The 14,224-nt window shown below is 42.1% G+C and overlaps 1 protein-coding gene across 8 annotated transcripts in view; it reads left to right on the forward strand.

The window, feature by feature from the left end:
• TJP1 (tight junction protein 1) overlaps positions 1–14,224 on the forward strand; it is a 478,449-nt gene that overhangs the window by 86,518 nt on the left and 377,707 nt on the right. For 2 of the 8 annotated variants that reach the window (XM_069222374.1, XM_069222380.1), the window contains exon 1: positions 4,100–4,215. The exons of the other annotated variants lie outside the window; for them this stretch is intronic. The gene's annotated coding sequence lies outside the window, so the exon portion shown is untranslated. Of the gene's footprint in view, positions 1–4,099; positions 4,216–14,224 lie in introns of those variants that run through there. 8 annotated transcript variants of the gene reach the window in all.

A 14,224-nucleotide genomic window follows, 5' to 3' on the forward strand; every position in this document is an offset into this window, starting at 1 on the left:
AAATTTTTGTCCTAAATACACTATTTTTAACTTTAGTGTCTAATAATCATAATCATCATATTCATCCAGCCAAGCAAAAGCCTCTATATTAGTAGGTTGGGATGCACACAGGAGGGCTACTTGCAGGTAGCTAGAGAGCTACTGGTATCTCAAGAGTTACTATAGAAGTTTCTCCAATCCAACCATCCTAAAACTGATGGACCTTTCTTTGCCACTTTTAGTTTTTCATATGCCTTCCTGTTTTTACATCTGAAAATAATATTTCTGTAACTTATATGCCAGTGGTCTCACCAATATAAAACTTTCCGGGGCAATAAAAGACTCTTCCAATTTAGACCCTAATTTATTTTCAAAATTAGTTATCCACGCACTTTCGCTACCCTGAATCTGCACCTATGTGTATACCTATGCCCCCTAACTCCATAAAGTGTATTGGTTTGTTTTTACATTCCCTTTCGGAAATGTTTCATACTACTTTTCCATATACATTTAACACCTCATAATTACCACTCCTGATCACTCAATGTGCCTGTATCCCCCCTCTTCTATACATTTCACTTTGGCACTTTTGTTAGTTTTCATTCTATAGACATGGATATAATGGCCCATTTTCCCACATATACCACATTTTTGTTTCAGAGGTGGATGTTTTTTTTTTTTCTGTAAGCAAGATGAGTAGTACTATCACATGTATGACTCTTTAAATGACTTTTATTTTTTATTTCTCCCTTTTCCTTTCTCATAAGGTTTGTTTGAAGATGTCTTATAAGTAACTATGTTAGCTACAACATTGGCCTCAGGTCCAACAACTGTTTTCTTTGGTGCTTTAGCACACCTTGAGACACTTCAGCTTTTGCATACGACAGACATTACGTCTTTTAACTCTGCATCCCCCATTTACCTTAGTATAGTTTCTATTGTATAGCTGTAACATGAGAATGCATCTTGCCTTTGTCACGTTTCTTCCACTAACTCACCAAATCTACAATTTAAGGATAATTTCCTCAAAGCTGTAGTAGTGTACTCATATATTGATTCTCATTCTATTGCTTTCTTTAGAATATTATGTTGCTCCACCTATAGAAATCTGTGCTACATACGGGCATCACATGACAGCTATCTTGCCTCGTAGTTCACTAATGCTACTGTCACGGGGTTGGGGATAAATAGTTCTAAGTTTTTTTTTTTGTTTTTTTTTTTTTAATAAAAAAAAAAAAAGTCATAAAATTCCTACTGTGCTTAGACAAATTCAAGATCTACCTATTACGCCCACAATACTAGGTAGACAAAGTTTACAAGTTAAACTCATTTTCAGGGATTCAGGTCTTTATTCAGACCAACCAATTCATGATTGGCTGTGTTGTACTGGGAATTCCTATTGTCACATCGTGAAGACACTTTCCCGCACTGGGAGACTTGGAAATCATACCACAGAGTTTGTTTCCAGTATTGTGAGTAGACGCTCTGATCTATATTAACCCATTCTAGGTCTTACAGTATTCCTAGGTCATGGGAAACACTCACCTAATTCACTTGTCATTATAGTGCATTTGTAGGGATTGGCTCGTGCAAGGGCTTCAAGAGCCAAGCCAGACCCTTGGGTCAGCTTGCCTTGTTCATTTGTTGGCTCGCCGGCCTCCACTTCCAATTCGTCAGACAAAAACAATTTCTCAACTCTCTTTTTCTCTAAAATATACATTCTGAGGGTTCCAAACAGTGGACAAATACATGGTTTCCCTTTTTAATTACTCTACAACATACTCCCCTTCCACTGTCCAAAGTGTGTTGTCCAGGACAAGGTCCAATTAAGCTCTCTGGTTTCCTGTCTTCATATGCCCCTGCGCGCCTAAATCTTGCCACTGGGGTGGCAGCACCACGCACATGGATGCAGACAGGGGAAAAGGCCACGACCCGCTGCTGGGAGGAGCCTGGACAAGCGGCTTCCAGGTGTGCTTGACCCCTGCCATCTGCCTCTGCACAGAGATACGCTGCCAGGGAGCACAGTGAGGGTGACGGGAACTTCAGAGTTATGGCAGCACCCCAGGGAGAAACAAAATGTCTGCCAGAGACATCTCTGGTAAGATCAATCAATCAAGGATTTGTATAGTGCGGCTAGTCACCATAGGGTCTCAAGGCGCTATATGTGGTCAGTCGAAGAGCCAGGTCTTGAGGTCCTTCCTGAACTGCTTTGGAGATGTGGTCTGCCTGAGCTTGAGAGGTAGCATGTTCCATGTCTGGGCTGCTAGGTAGGAGAAGAATCTGCTGTACTTTCCTAGATCTTGGGGATGACTGCAAGAGCGAGCTGGGAGGAACGGAGATGTCTGTTGGATACTTATAAGGCGAAGAGGTGGTTGAGTTATGATGGTCCTATGTTGTGCAGTGCCTTGTGGGTGTGGATCAAGAGTTTGTATGTGATGCGCTTGTTGACTGGGAGCCAGTGTAGGTCTTTGAGGTGGGATGAAATGCTGCTGTATCGGGGGGATGTCCAGGATGAATCTGCCTGCTGCATTCTGGACTCTTTGTAGTCTTGATTTGAAGTTTCTTGGTGATGCCGGCATGGAGTGCGTCGCCGTACTCCAGTTTGCTAGTGATGAGTGCGTGGGTGACTGTCTGCCTTGTTTCCGGGGGAATCAACTTGAAAATCTTCTGCAGGAGTCGGAGGGTGTGAAAGCATGATGAAGAGACTATGTTAACTAGGCGGGTAACCGATAGAGAGGAGTCTAGGATGATGCCTAGGTTGCGCGCATGGTCTGTGGGGGTGGGGTCGTTACCCAGAGTGGTGGACCACCAGGAGTCATTCCAGGCAGAAGGGGTGGAGAAGATCATGAGGATCTCGGCCTTGTCTGACTTGAGCTTGAGGCAGCTGGCCTCCATCTAGGCAAGTTGAGTGCCTGGCCCGAGGCAAGGAGGGGCGAGGGCAGACTCTCTGCTCTGTCCAGCCCTCCAGATCATCCACAGATCTCATCACCTTTGTCCTGGAAGTACTGAAGCCTCAGTCTGTGCCAGACACCCACTGCCCTCTTCTGTATCCACCCCACACTGGCTTGTGGACTGCCTAGCCTGCCGGTAGTGTGTCCAGACTGTCCACTCCCTTTTTTTTCCAGACTTTATCTGGAACTTCTGCTCAAACCGCCCATACCCTTTCTTGAGACTGCACAACCCCTGTGGTAGGGTTCTCCATACTCTTTGTGTAGCTAAATGTGCGACCGTTGAACAGTTATCCATTTCTCAGTGTCCAGTCATCCATTTCTCAGTGTCCAGTTTGCCTGTGACCAGGGTACCCTTGCCTTCTTCTAAGGCTATTCAAAGACGCACATTGTTGCCTACTTACTCAACGATAGTAATGTAGGGGAGCTATTTAGTTTTCAAATATAAAGGTTAATAATACTCAATTTACTTAATACCATCCTCTCAACGTTTCCCTCTGATGACTGGAAGTGTAACTTGTTTTGTATTAAACATTTGCTTAAAGTCCTGTCGCACCTCTTTGGTGCAGAGGCACTTCATCTCACCTTAGATCATACTTGTTTCCAAGCAGATGCCTTGACGTTTGTCTCGTGTAGTTATCAACAGCAGGGGTGTCTCCACTGGGTAGGGCAGTAGGACAGCATCCCATTTGTAAACCTCCATCTCCTAGCGGTATAGCATGCGGTGCTGGATGGTCTGAGACTGAGGTTCCCGTGTTCTTTTGGATGTCAGTTTGTCCTCCTCTGGCTGCTGCCTGTTGAATACCGTGTAAGCAGCAAGCTGGATTGGGTGACACCGTAGGATTTTCCAGTTTGTGTTTTTACCCTCCGGAGGACATCGTAACAGACTGCGGGCTGATAGCAACAGGCACCCCCTCCCATGAGCGATCACGCTACCTCCGCTGTTTGTTTACCACCCGGAGCACTAGATAACGCTGGCGTGGGGGTGGGAGGGATGTGCCCCACATAATGTGGGATTTCCTCCGACACTTTGCCCGAGAGCGCCTCTGACTGACACCGGCATACTCCCTCTCCACCATCTTCCTGTGTAGCTAAGTCAGGTTGAATTCGTTGGTTTTTGGGCGAGGCGGTGACACGAAGGGGAGGGTCCTATCCCTTTTCTGATCAGGAATGTTTCCTTTCCGGTGTCGGGTGGAACGGCACTGTTCGTATTCGTTTGCACAACAAGAAGATGAATACTGAAGAGCGGTTGTTGTGTTCTGGTTGCTAGCTCGCTCTCCGTTTAGGGGTAGGATTACTTTTCGTTTGTTTAGAATTGGAGAATGTAATTTTTCGTTTTGTTTTGCTGCTTTTCCCTCTCAGTGTACCCGCCAGTCTATTTTATGATACTAAGCATCGCTTTAAGTGTTTCCCAAATGCCGATGCCTTTGTTGATTTTGGTTTTAACATGTTTCCATAGTACATTTCTGAAACTGGATTTTCTAAACCAACCCTCCACCCGTTCAAGTCCTCGCCGTCTTCCGATAAGTGTTGGCTGCTAGTCACCCTTCTGCACATCGGTATGCTGGGTCGGTAGTACGCAGGACGAGGATCTGGCACTGCAGTGGGGAGGCTGCGTCGGGCACGTTGCCTAGGGATGGCACCCTGCCAAAGCTTAGGCATGTTTATGGTACAGGTGCAGCGCCGGCTGTACTCTGAACTCTCCAGCTGGAACTGCTGCAATGGCCGAGGGAGGGGGAGGAACAGCAGCTTCTTTCATACGCACGCTGCCTTTCTTTCCTCGCTTACAGCAGCGTGCAGCTCCCTAGAAGAGTGAAATAAAACACATTTGAGTAGGTTTTACGGCCAGGTTTCACTTTGTTCAGTGATTCACGGATTATAGCCTTGGAATGCTGTGAGAGTCCGGACTGAAACTGTGCAGTTTCGCCGTGTCATTTATTGGCTGCCACCCGCAGCTCTTAGCGATAAGACGAGCAATGAATGCCTGTAGCTGTAGAATACCTCGAGTCGGGGGCTGCAAGAACTCGTGTCGCTGCGGCACCCAAGAGGCATTTCAACCTTCAAACTGATTAAACACTCTTCACAGTGTACATGTGCAAATTGTTTAATGTTTTTAACCCTGCATCATAACTTTTTTTTATATTTTTTTTTTACATCTGCGCCGAAATCCCCTAGCATTTAATTATGCACATATAAATAAGTGTATCGTTATACATTTGTTTAGGTATTAAAAGTGAATACAAACGTATTCTCATTTATGGAGGGGTTCATTGCTATTCCAGAAAGAATGTGCCATGGCATTCAACCCAAAGATTCCCCAGAGGCCTTTAAAATGATACACGTCAGGGGTAATGCATTCACGTGTATGCCTTGATGGATGGCATTGTTTCGAGGCCAGATAAGCCAAACGAGCACTTAGGGAACAGTAATCTTAAAACCTACTAATGAATCAGAGAACTCGGATATGTACTCCCAGCTGCCCAGGGCCCCTCATGAAAATCATGGCCTCTATAGTAGCACATTAATTTGCTCTTTTCAAATAGTTTTTACTTGAGTCATCATAAACGTCACATGTGCTGTTCACTTGAGAAGATGGACAGCCCCTGTAATGGGTCATTGGTGGGACTTCTCACTTGTGCTTGCAACTTTTTGTAACAGACTTCACATAAAACCTTAGCTATTTATCTTTCTGTTGAATCGTTTCTAGATTCCAGTATAGTTGTATCGCCCGGTATTAAAATGAACGTTCGACTTGGTCACGCAATTGGAACTAGTTTAAAAGTCTTTTGTCTTACTGTGTTTTCAAAGATCGAGCTTTTCAGTTGTTTGCTATACTTTGACTAATTAGAGAAAGGCAACCAAATAACCTCGTTTTACTTAAGCCACACCTTACTGTGATTGTTCAACCCATGCAAAACTGTCTACATACTTTCTAGAGCTTCAGTTACTTTAATTTTTCTATAAATACAGGCACGATATCCATGGAATGTATGAACATGGGCATCATTATGAGAAGGGTCATACGCATACCATTTCTTACCACCTGCTGGTAGTACCGCGTACCGGCTAAAGTTTTAGAAATTCTATCCTGTTCCCCCAATTAGAGTAGCTCAAATCTGTTCTTGAAAGTAAACCCAACCAGCTGTGCCAGTGTGGAGTACATGCATTGTGTGTACCCTAAACACCTAAGTAAGGGTCTACAGAATGATGTTATCCCAGTGGGGCGTTTAGATGGTATTTCGACTGGTGTGATTATTTTGTTATTATTGTAGCTCTTGTTGCATTTTGAGTAGTTGTTTTGTTGCTGAAAAGGCAGAAAACATGTATATATATTTTCCAGCTGTATTTTTTTTTTTTTTTTACTTCAGTGCCAGTTTCCTGTACTGATCTTTACTGTTGATGTTACATGATTGCAGTACTGTTATTTATCATGTAATGAGAACTGTTATTAAACTGTAAATTCCCGTGGACCTCTAAAACACCCATGTAAGTGTACACATCACTCTTTACCATAAACCTCAGAAAAAGCAGGTTGAAGTTTAGCTTGCAAACGTTTCTAATGCATCATATCGTTTCGTTGTCAACACGCGTGCACCCACTCAAATGTCTCTTAAGTATTATATTACTGGAATCAAATCCATGCCGTCTTAGAAAATCACTCCAGAATATGGAGCATTGCAGGCAGAGTTCGACTAGCACAATTCTTCCCTAGGCTTTTGAGAAGTTTGATTTTTGCCGCTCATCTGCATGCCTGCACTCACCTAGAAGTGATGGACAGTAAGTCACTATGCAGTCAACATGAGCACAACTACTTTGGTATTCATATTCCAAAATAGTTTTTTATATTGATTTTATTATTTTGTACCTTCATAAATTTAAGATAGTACTGTGACTCAATTTCTGGCCTTCTGTAGGATGAAGGTATGAATCCCCCGTATTGGTACAGGAACCTATGACTGACTGTTACAATGATCTCTCTTTAATACATAGTATGTTTCATTGCACTGTAGGTGATATCGTATATTTTACATATAGCATATTGAGCATCTGCTCGTATTATGACCATGTAGAGCTTGATTCAGTACCAATATTGACAGACCATACTTTTTTTGCCAAGCCGCACACACTTCTTTTCTGTCTTACAGTAGCCTGTTTTGAGGTCTCACCTGATAGTGCATCCACAGTCATTTGAGAGACATTTTGTGTCTTTTCAGGGGGCTTAGAGCTACCCATTACGTACCATTGGTTGGCTTCATTGTCACTCATTCCCCTCCTCTCTATAGTCAGTCAGGTCGTGCCAGCTTGACCACACTTTCATGTGTTTATCGAGCCCCTAGAGCAAGTACCTCTTCCTTACCAATACCACTGCTTGTGATTTTGGAGCTAATTTTAGTTGTAGCAAAAGTGTGTATTTGTTTGATCTCTCTCTCTCTCTCGCGCTCTCTCTCTCCCTCTCCCCTCCTCTCCTTACTTCCCCTCCCTCCCTCTCCCCTCCTCCCCTCACTTCCCCTCCTCTTGTCGGTATTGTTGACATTGCCCCAACGTTGTTGCTTGCTCTGCCCTAACTAGCCTCCTTCTATGTTACTTTTCTTGTCCCTTCCACTCCATTTGTATTGTTGCTTGTTCCACCCCTCCCTCTAGACAAAAAAGCACCATGACGTGGCCAAGGTAGCGCTACTTTCCTAACTTCTGAGCAGTGTTGCACCCCAGCCGCGCTATTGTACAACATGGCTAAAAGACACTGACGAAACCAATAGCTCTCACATAGGTGAGACCTGTTGACTTTGCCAATGCTTGTTATAATTACCAGAAACATTTATTTGCTCGATTTGTGCTGCCGCAATTGTCTTTATGCCTATTTTGCTAAATAAGAGCGTTTTATGTGCTGTGTATGTTTTCACTTCTTTGTTAGTTACATCGTAGCCTTATTAACACATTCACATGATCTTTAGCATAGCCGCCTTGCAGAAAGTTCACTAGTTAATGTGGAGTGTTTTTAGAATGAGTTTAAAAATTCTACACTATTCCTTTTAATAATTTTGAAATGTGTCATTGATATGTTAAACTGGACCCATCTCTGGTTGGGCGATACTGTTTCTGCTCAGAGGTGCTCCCCTTCTCGAAAACAGTGCACTGTATATGACAGTGGAGTAGTGATTTGATAGGTGTTTGTTTACAGGCTGCTCCCAGAACAGGCACTTTGGGAATTATTAAGGATTTATATTGTATTCACAAAGTAAGTTAGTTTCAAAAGAGTCAAGCATTCTACGTTTTTACAGATAGCTATTTTGCTACACGGAACCTCGCAGTTTACCTTAATAGGCGGGGGTTTGGGTGGTGGTTACCTCTTGTGACAAACCCTTTGGGTAGAAGATTTGCACTTATTCTTGTTTTGATGTTTTACGAAGGGTTGTATATAGTTTTGTTATCTGTAATTGTGTACGTATTTGCAATTTTATGACTGTATACCAATTGTTAATTTGTAGGATTGGTTATCTGGAACATAGTATGCATCAGTTGTTTATAGTAACAAGCCAGTGATAAATTTCAAAGACCTGATTGGTTCGCAGGAAAATTGTCAAAGACCATGGGTCTAATCTTAGTATGAAAAAGAACAACAAACGAAGTAGGCCTTTTTTTTTTTTTTTTTTTTTTTTTCCCCTTCCTTTTTTCATTGTGAAAACCATATGTTAAAGCAACAGGCCTTCAAGGATGTATTCGCATGCACTGTTAGCATTTTTAGACCAGCGTTACTGTAGATGGACTAATGTACTGAGCAAAGGTTTTGGGTTTGTTTTCCTCCTCTGGGCTTCCCTGTGCAAGGATCCTGAAAGACGCCCTTGCCTGTGGAGACGCAGCGCGCAGCTCAGGGAGAGGCAGCTCCTGCCAGCGATTCTCCCCACACAGAGTGAAAACCACACAGCAGCCGCTTGAGTCCGCGCTGCACGGGTGGTGCCTCCCGGGCTGCTACCTTCTTTCCCTGGGTGCGGCCTGGCCCAAGGAAGCCTCTGGCATCTGCAGCCGCGAGATGGCTGCTCTGCGTCTTAGGTCCCGGGTGTCAGTGGTTGATTCTTACAAAAGTAGATGCCCGCCTGATTGAGGGGTGGGTGGAAGACAGGCGAGGAAGGAGCCCACAGCAACTAAAACAGGGGTGCTCTCCTCAAGCGCCCGCGGATCAAAACAGCGCTCCTCTCGTGCTGAGTGTGGGACCTCTGGCACAGGGCACATACAGTGTTCGGCACGCACTGGAAAAGGAAAATCTGGAGCACTCACCACACGCTTGCTTCGAGCCAGAAGCAACTGAAAGGGGAATCCTCTGTGTGTCGCCCCAGACCCCAGCTCCTAAATGAACAGGGATGGGGGAAGCAGCCCACCAGCCCATGGAGAACATCTGGAGCACCAAGCAGGGTGCAGGCAGGCCAACACCAAGGGTCTGATGAACAAAAGAGACAGTCCTTCTTAGTGACCTAGCAGGCCACAGGTCAGCACATCAGCAATGCAGTCCCAAGGGTGGTTCCTGGCAAGTCCTTCCAGCAGCACCTGGTGTCCAGTCCACACAGTGTCTTAAAACATGGGGAACAACCTGGCACTTATACTAATTTTGTCTTTGATCTCTGGGGACACTTCAAAGGGCCTTTAGAAGTGCACAACACCCCCTTCAACCTGAGCCCTAGCTCCAGACATCAGTAGGGGTAAACAAGCTCTTTGTGTACGGGCAGGACATAGCGTATACAAATGTAAGTGCCTCTCCCAGCCCAAGAAGATCATTTAGCATGCAGAAGTAATCCTGTTGCACCTCCACCCTCCCTGTGTAATGGCTGTATGGAAAGAAAGCACAAAGCCCAGCTGTCACTCTATCCGAGGCGTGGAATGGAGTCAGACTGCATAGCACAAGAGTCATAAGGACAGTGAAATTGTAAAAGTGGCATTTCCACAATGGTAAGAAAAAATCCACCTTCCCCAATAAACAAGATTTCTCGCTACTGTTCCAAACATAACCATGGCCAAGCTACTGCTCATAGATTTGAAAATATCACTTAGACATATGCAAGGACATTCCTAATGCAAATCTATGAAAGGGGCAGCAGTCACAGCAGTGATTAAACTAAATAGGCTGTTGGTCACTACCAGGACAAGCTACACAACAGGCACATGCCTACCTCTTAACTACACAGCACCCTGCCCCTAGGGCTACCTATGGCCTATCTTAGGGGTGACCTATATGTAGTAAAAAGGGAGTTCCAGGTCTGGTAAGTCATTTTAGATGCCAAGCCAATATGGCAGTAAAACTGCGCACACAGGTCCTTCAGTGGCCGGCTTGAGACACGTTTGAAAGGCTACTTCTGTGGGTGGCGCAAGCTGCGATGCAGGCCCACTGGTAACATTTACAGGTAAATTAAATGTGCCAATCAGGTGTAAGCCAATCACACCAAGTTTAGAAGGTAGAGCATTGATCAACAGTGATAAAGTGCCCATACTCCTAGAACCAACAAAAAGAGGGTCAGAAATTCAGGAGGATGAAGGTGAAAAAGTTTGGGGATGACCCTGCTAAAGGGCCAGGTCCAACAGGAAGTAATGCGTTGAATGAATTTTACTGGGAAAAAAAATCATTTGTGAGATGAAAGCAAGGTTAAGAGTATGGCAGCACAGAACAATTAAGATTATGGTGTATAGGCAAGCGTCACTTAATTGACTTCAGTCGTGCACTTAATTCTGGCACATGGTTTACAGATTTTGTCCCAGGTGAAAATTAACATGCAACATGCTACACAGCCACAAAAGCCTTGGACTGAATGACAAATAGAAAACAACTTCCTCGTATGTTTCCTTTAATGCATGTTTTTAAAAAAATATTGGAAAAAATATTTTCCCATCACTTATCGTAGGATTACTAGGGGCTTTTGATGTAACACAGTTGGCTACACTGATGGTCTTGCCCGTGGTATATAAAACTGCATGTAAATAAATAACTTTTTTGAGAACATGTAATCAAAATGTTTCGCAGCTGCAGAGGTGAGGGCTTTATAGACTGAGATGGCAGAAATATTTTGAGTTCAGGCGCTTATTTTTTGTTTATGATAAGCAGCAATATATGTAGGTGCTTAATCTTATTCTGTTGGGTCCTGTAGACAACATGTACATTGGCTCTTCTTTTCGTAGTCAGCTTATTTTATTCAGTGAAGAAGATATTGTAATTGCAGGTTTGGTCGCATACTCGTAAAGTATCTCCTGCATAAGTGTTGAATTGTTATTAACAACCACCTTGTAAGGGTGGTTGCCATTATCTTCAACAGCCATAAAATGTAATCAACATTTAGCATTTGAACGGAAGTTGAAGATGTTTAGCAAATTGATGAATAAATACCGCTTTAGAAACCCATTCTGTTTCAAATTAAATTAAGCACTAAGAGCCTGTGAACATCATCCCTCTACTTAAACATAAGATTATTTATTTAATATAGCATTATTTCCCAGAAACGTCACTTGCCTCCTGAAAACACTATTATTGGATGATCTCATCTACCGATGCTGTCTTGTAAACTAATAATTATTGCAGACACTGTGCCTAGTAAAGAAGGAAAAAAAATAATTAATTTGTGTGTGTGTATATATATTTATATATATGTGTGTGTATATATATATATATATATATATATATTTCCCCGAAACAAACAATTGCAAAGCAAGGCAATTGACTCGTTGCACTCCAGGAGAATTTATTGTTTTATCCAAATGTGTATTACAAACGACATCACCTACGCGTTTCGACCTCTCGGTTTTACTCACAGTTTGTGTTACCTTCCCAAAAGTCTCTTTTATAGTTGTTTTACCCTCTACCAACCAAGTGCATTATGGAGCATGTGGTCTTAACAATAATAAATAAAATATAAAACATATGGACAGCCCAGAAACACCATTCTTACTCCCAAATTTAACTCAATAATACCTAAGAAATAATAATAATAATACTATAAAAGTACTAAAAATTATAATTATATCCAAAGAAATCTGTAAATTAGATAAGACACAATGTATAACAAATGAGTATGAGAAATGTTTACAGATAATCTCCAAGAACCTATGCATCAGGAGGAGGTTGTGGTATTCCAAAGAAAACCCTTATTGGAGAGAAACTAATATACCTGATACTTGCTCTTCTAATATATGTAGAGTCCATATTTCCAGTGTTAAATGATCATTATTCATGTTTGCATTTGCATGTGCGTATGATACATTCTGCCCCTGGTATTTACTACCTCTAATACTTGCTCCCTCCAAAGCCTCCCTTGAATTTTTCATTGTTTCTTAAATAACAACATATTTCATCATAGTATTCTCTTATCATAAATGATAGTGAAGTTCTTCATCCCCATTAAGGCCTCTCGGGATCTTTGTTTTAATCTGTATTACTAACCATGATTCCAAACGTCTTAGCCTCAGTTCCCGATCTCCTCCTCTCTCATTCTTCTCAACAGTTGTGATACCAAAGAACTTCATGTTTGTCCAATTTATTCCCTCATGTGTATTCAAATGTTTTGCCATGGCATAGTTCAGATCTTTGTTTTGTACAGCTCTTATGTGTTTTAGTATGCGTTTTTTCAAAGGGCAAATTGTGCTCCCCACATAGCGTAATCTATAATCACATTCAATGATATACACTACGTGGGTGGTATTACACGTGATCCTTTTAGTGATCCTCATCAAATTGCCTTTATAATCTTGATATTCTTTTTTATTTACCCCTATACGGCAGGCTTTGCATTTCCCGCAACACATAAAGCCGGTTGTCTGAGCTTGTAGCTAGTTCAAAGATTTTGTCATTTGGAAATGACTCTTCACCAGAAAATATTGAAAAGACAGTACCTTCTTGTATGTAACCATTGGTCTAGCTCCAATTAATTTACGTCTGGATCTTTTTTATGATGTCCCAATATTTGTTGAGGATATTTAGAATCAAATGGTTTTCTTTACTATATGTCAGAATCATTCTTATAGTGGAATCTTTGTTTGCTCTGTTCAACATAGACCTGTTTAATATTTCTTCTCTTGTTCTAATCTTGCTTTTTGTTCTCCAAGATTTACTGTATATCCGTTCGCTTATACTTTCTCTGAATAAATCATTGTCGAGTTTCTATAAATTTTGATTCCATTTCAATTGCGTTTGATCCTGGTGCATTCTCCATATGGTATACTTTTCCTCATTGAGATTGGGTGAAAGCTATCCCCATGTAGTATGCTATTTGTAGCAGTAGCTTTTCAATACAAGGTAGTTTCAGTCTTATTATTTTCTATATATACTTGAATGTCCCAGAAATGAACAGGTTTAGTACTGATATCGTAGGTAAATTGCAGGCCCATCTCATTCTTGTTCAACTGTTCAAAATACTGTACAAATTAATTTCCCGTTCCATTCCAAATGATGAATAAATCATCCATGTATCTCAGCCACGTTCTTGCTTTCTCTGCAAACTCCTCATTTTCCTCTCGCCATGCCACATGCTTTTCCCACCATCCCATAGTCAGGTTCGCGTAGCGAGGCGAGAAGGAAACTCCCATTGCTGTCCTGCATATTTGGGCATAAATCTGATGATTAAATAGGAACACATTATTCCTCAGACACAAGTCAACCATCTTTAACAACATTTGTGAGTGTTTCAAATACTTGATGTCCCGTTGTTGTAAAAAGTAATGTACTGCTGTCAATCCTATCTCATGATTTATTGATGTACACAAGGATACCACATCTATAGTCACTAGCTTGTATCCTTGCTCCCATTCAATTCCGGATAACGCTCTCAGAAAATCACCTGTATCCTCAATATAGGAGCTAAGACTTGGTACCATCGGAGCTAGGAAAAAATCCACATATGTCGACAAATTTTCGTATAACGACCCACAACTGGAAATTATCGGACAACCAGGTGGTTTCTCCAGCCTCTTTCTTTTGGCTTTTTTCGTAAATTCTATGATGTTGTCTTCCCCTTACTCTCTGTGCCAGACACATTTTTCAGTATCTCATCTAACATCACAGAACCAAAGAATTGTCAGGAACAGTTGGCCTACATCAAACACTAGTCCTAATCCTAGAAGCAGATGAGATAGCTCTAAGTATGTATACAGGCCTGGGTAGCCACCCAGTAATCCCGGGCCAACACAAATGTTTTTAAACAATTTGTACAATTTCACCACTGGAACAGTCCCTTTAAGAATGTCTTTTCACACCCCTTTAAGTCTGACTGTCTTTCACATGCTGTCTCTTTTGCCCTTAAATGAAAGTGACTTAGGGAAAATTTGCA

Source organism: Pleurodeles waltl, chromosome 3_1 (genome assembly GCF_031143425.1).
Source record: "Pleurodeles waltl isolate 20211129_DDA chromosome 3_1, aPleWal1.hap1.20221129, whole genome shotgun sequence".
Taxonomy (NCBI): domain Eukaryota; kingdom Metazoa; phylum Chordata; class Amphibia; order Caudata; family Salamandridae; genus Pleurodeles; species Pleurodeles waltl.